Source organism: Orycteropus afer, unplaced genomic scaffold (assembly GCF_000298275.1).
Source record: "Orycteropus afer afer isolate SDZICR_OR568_19922 unplaced genomic scaffold, OryAfe1.0 scaffold00668, whole genome shotgun sequence".
In the NCBI taxonomy this organism is placed as follows: Eukaryota; Metazoa; Chordata; class Mammalia; order Tubulidentata; family Orycteropodidae; genus Orycteropus; species Orycteropus afer.
The window spans coordinates 926,508-931,281 of NW_006922255.1; positions in this window are offsets into that span (position 1 = coordinate 926,508).

The following is a 4,774-nucleotide window of genomic DNA, read 5'->3' on the forward strand; positions in this document are numbered from 1 at the left end:
TTACTACCTCACTTCACTTTTATTGGCTCCTTTCCACCAAAGATGGACTAAATCTGTACCAAGACATATAGGGGACTGGCCATTACTAATCTGACAGCTTTTCAAAATACTGCTATATGTATTTAATGTATAAATTTAATAGTGATGAGTTCTGCATGGGAGAAGGTGGACCCATCGGCAGCTCTTAATCTCTCTCTTAAGGTGTCCAATAATTTAACTCAAGACCCAAATTTGCAAATGCTGATCAGCAAAACAAAAAGGTTGCAGTTAACCAGACCCACTATGGCAGACATGTTTGTGCTCATAAATATTGAATGCATTCTCTTTAATGCTCAGCCTTTCTTTGGCCACGAGACTAGTTCTGGTCAATTGACTCTGAATGAGGTTGATGGTTTCTTGGTTGTGGCAGTTAGGAACCGATGTGCCTACTCTGTTCTCCCCTTCTTCCATGGTGACCTTGGTAACCTTGAAGGTCGCATATTCCATATGGCATGGCTACATGATGGCAAAGACTTCATTAGCCTGTATCACTGACTTTCTGGAGCAAAGTCTTACCACCTCACCACAAATGTCAACCCATATTAAATGCTTAATGTGGGAAATAAATAATTATTGTAGTGGTAATATCTTCTTTGGAAGCCAGTTTAGCAATCTGCTGTTACCTGGCTATGCTCCTTGAGAATAAAGTGCTCAAAAACACTTCCTTTATTAGCCCATCACAGGTATTTGGCATTAGAAAATCTCCGTAGATACAGGTTTAGTTTTAAGACATTGTGTTATGTGGTCCACAATGAATTAATTGGATTCAAATATCTGATTAACCAATTAAACTCATTGTTGTTGAGTCGATTCTGACTCACAGTGAGCCTATATAACAGAGTTGAACTACTCCATAAGTTTTTCAAGGCTGTAAGTTTTACAGAAGCAGACTTCCACTCGTGGAGTGGAGGGTGAGTTTGAATCCAATCTTTCAGTTAGCAGCTGAGCACTTAACTGTTGTGCCACAAACTGTCCTTAAAATTAACCTATTAACTACTATTATTTAGGAAAAAAACAAGGGCCCTGGAGAATAGAGACCTAGAATAGGCAAGTTTTGTCAGGGGTAAACATGAAGGTAAACTTCAGAACATGGTGTAGAACAGACCTGTGAACGATGAGGGTAGAATGATTTATTAGAGGCTCTGGATTCTGGATGCCTTGGGGATAGTGTAAGGGAAACTGTTTACTAAAATTGGGGAGTTGTTGTTGTTGTTGTTATGTACCATCGAGTCGGACCCCTCCTTGGGTTTCCAAGGCAGTATCACTACGGAAGTTGATTGCCCCATCTTCCTTCCAAGGAGTGGCTGGTGGGTTTGAACTGCCAGCCTTCTAGTTAGCAGTCAACTGCCTTAGGCACTACGCTATCAGAGCTCGAAAAATGGGGAGAGGACTCCCAAATCACAGCAAAACCTGGAAATTACCACCTCATAATAATGGTTGCTGTTGTTGTTATGTGCCGTCGAGTTGGACCCGAGTCATAGCGACCCCTCCTCCTTGGGTTTCTGAGGCAGTATCACTAGGGAAGTAGATTGCCCCGTCTTCCTTCCGAGGAGTGGCTGGTGGGTTTGAACTGTCAGCCTTCTGGTTAGCAGTCAAGTGCCTTTAGGCACTACGCTACCAGAGCTCCGCATAATAATGGTAAAAGCTGCCTTTTGACTAAAAAAAGAAAAGAATAGCTGGGTTCTTGAGCATATAGTGGCTTGTGTCCTCATTTCCTTTTCCTTTTCTCTTGCCCTAACACCTGTATACTTTCTGTCTTATTTCATAAGTGACTAAAACAGTCCTGGGAAAGAGGTTTCATTTGGGTCAGTGCTGGATGACATTTTACATGAATTTCACAACTGAGACAAACCCTTCTTCCTTGTTCATCACAGGATGGTCAGGGTATGTGTACAATAGGGAGCAGTCCCTGAATAGTGCAAACAGTTAACTCTCTTCGATGCTAACTAAAGGCAGAAGATTCAAATTTACCCAGATTCATCTTAGAAGAAGAATTAGTTATTGAAAATTCTATGGAGCACTGTTCTACTCTAAAACACATGGGGTCACCACAAGTTGTAGTTGACGAGATAACTAGATAGCAACTGTTTCTTTTTTTCTTTTTTTTGGTTTGTCTCTCTGTAAGAAAGGAAATGTTAAAGGTGCCTGAAATATTGGCAAATTTCATTTTTTATTTTAACATGACTGAACATTGTGAAAAGCAACATGAAATGGGCTCAGTATGATTGCTAGAAAGTCTGACACTTGTAAGTTATCTGTAGAGTGGCCAGGGATAAAAATGTGTGTTTTTCCCATGATAAGGACTCTCCAATGAGGAAAAAAAAGTAACTCTTATTTGTAACATTTGCTACTTTCATCATAACTGAAGTGAAGCTCCCAACATGAGGTCAGTGAACACAGATGTAATTCAAAGAAATGCAAACAATTGGCTCTCACAAGGCAATATGAGCTGGTTCTAGCACACCACTATTTTGGCTAGTTGCATTCTGCAGCTAAATATCACAGTTCTGTTAACATGAACTTCTCTGTATGACTTTCTCTTTCTGGGCAGCAGTAACTACTCCCTCTCTTTAATCCTTCAGACCTAGCACACTTTCGCATGTGCTTTTCCTACACCCTACTCACAACTTTGTAAATATTCCCTCTATTAAACTATTTTCCAATTACCCAAATCAAATGTGTTATCTATTTCCTCTCTGGATGCTGACTTTCACACTGTTTTCTTTCTTTGCCTGTGCTGCACTTTGGTTATGCAGTGCCTCATACCTACAATAACATCTCCATTTTCCTCTTCTTGACAGTCTTCTTATCCTTCAAAGCTCTACTCATGTACCACATCCTCCGATCCGACTTTGAATACCACCTTCTTCCTCTTCTGATGACCTACTCCATTGTTAACCACTCCTACCTATATTTATACTTAGATTATAACAAATATTTTGGAGTGTTATTTTTATAAGCACTTGAAGCATATAAAATAATATATGTAACATATATGTCAGTTATCAGACATAAAATAAAATAAGCACCCATGAACCCATCACTTAAATTATTAATTAAAAATTACTAATACTATACTTACCAAATCCCATTCTTCGGCTTCCGTGCAGAGGTAACCATTATCCGGGATTTGTTTATCAGTTCAGTTTTATTTTTAAAATAGTTTTTTTTTAAAAAAAAAAAAAAAAAAAACTAATGTATCTATTCCACAGAGTTCCTGGTGATGCAACTGGTTAAATGCTGGGTTTGGCAGTTTGGGTCCACTCAAACACTCCTTAGAAGCAAGACTGGGTGATCTACTTCCAAAATATAACAATGATTAAACACCCTAGAGAGTGTAGTTCTCAGATATACATGGCATTGGCATGAGTTGGAATTGACTCAATGGCAAGTGCTATTGTTTTTTATCAATTCTTCAATAATAGTATTTTATTTTAATCGCTTTTGAGCTTTGTAAAACTCATATCCAATTGTGTGAAATTTCTGCAACTTGCCTTTTTAACTCAACAAAAGTCTTCATGTTATTTAAATTTAACTCTGTTGTTTTTAGCTGGCAATTGAGTGAGCTCTGACTCATGGTAACTTTATGTATAACAAAGTAAAACATTGCTCAGTCCTGTGTTACTTTCATGATCATATATTTAAGTCCATTGTTATAGATATTGGGTCAATCGACCTCAGTTAGGGTTTCCTTCATTTTTATTGGCCATATACTTTGCCAAACATGATGTCTTTTTCTAGAGACTGTTTTTTCCTAATGATGTGTCCAAAGTAAGCAAGTCAAAGTCTTGCCATGCTCACTTCTAAGAAACATTCTGGTTGTATTTCTTCTAAGACTTGCTTGTTTTTGTGGCTGTATATGGAATATTCAAAATTCTTCACCAATACCACTGTTCAAATGTATTAATTCTTCTGTTTTCCTTTTTCATAATCCAACTTTTTAATGCATAGGAGGCAATTTAAAAGTCAGGTGCACTCTAATCATCAAGGAGACATCTCCCCCTTTCAAAACTTTAAAGAGGTCTTTTGTAGCAGATTTGCCCAAGGTAGTACATCATTTGATTTCTTGATATCTGCTTCTATGGGCATTGATAGTTGATCCAATAAAGTAAAATCATTGACAACTTTATTTTTTCCTCCATTTATTATGATATTCTTTATTGAATCAGTTGTGGGGATTTGTTTTCTTCACGTTCAGGTGTAATCCATATTGAAAGCTGTAGACTTTGACTTCCATCAGTAAGTGCTTCAAATCATCATCAATTTCAGAAAGCAAGGTTGTATCATCCTCTAATCCTTACGCCATGTTTTTCTTCATATAGCCCAGTTTCTCAGATTATGGGCTAAGTCTACAGGTTGACAAAGTATGGTGAAAATATAAAACTCTTCAGCATAACTTTTGCAATTTAAAACCACACAGTATCCCCTTTGCTCTGTTCAAATGACTGCCTCTTGATCCATTTGCAGATTATGCATGAGTACAATTAATTGTTCTGAAATGTAATTATGTTGTTGTTGTTAAGTGCCGTCGAGTTGTTTCTGACTCATAGCAACCCCATGCTCAGCAGAACGAAACACTGCCCAATCCTGCGCCAGCCCCAAAATCCCTGCTATACTTGAGCCCATCATTGCAGCCACCATATCAATCCATCTCCTTGAAGGACTCCCCCTCTTTCGTCGACCCTCCACCCTACCAAGCATGACATCCTTCTCCAGGGAATGGTCCCTTCTTACA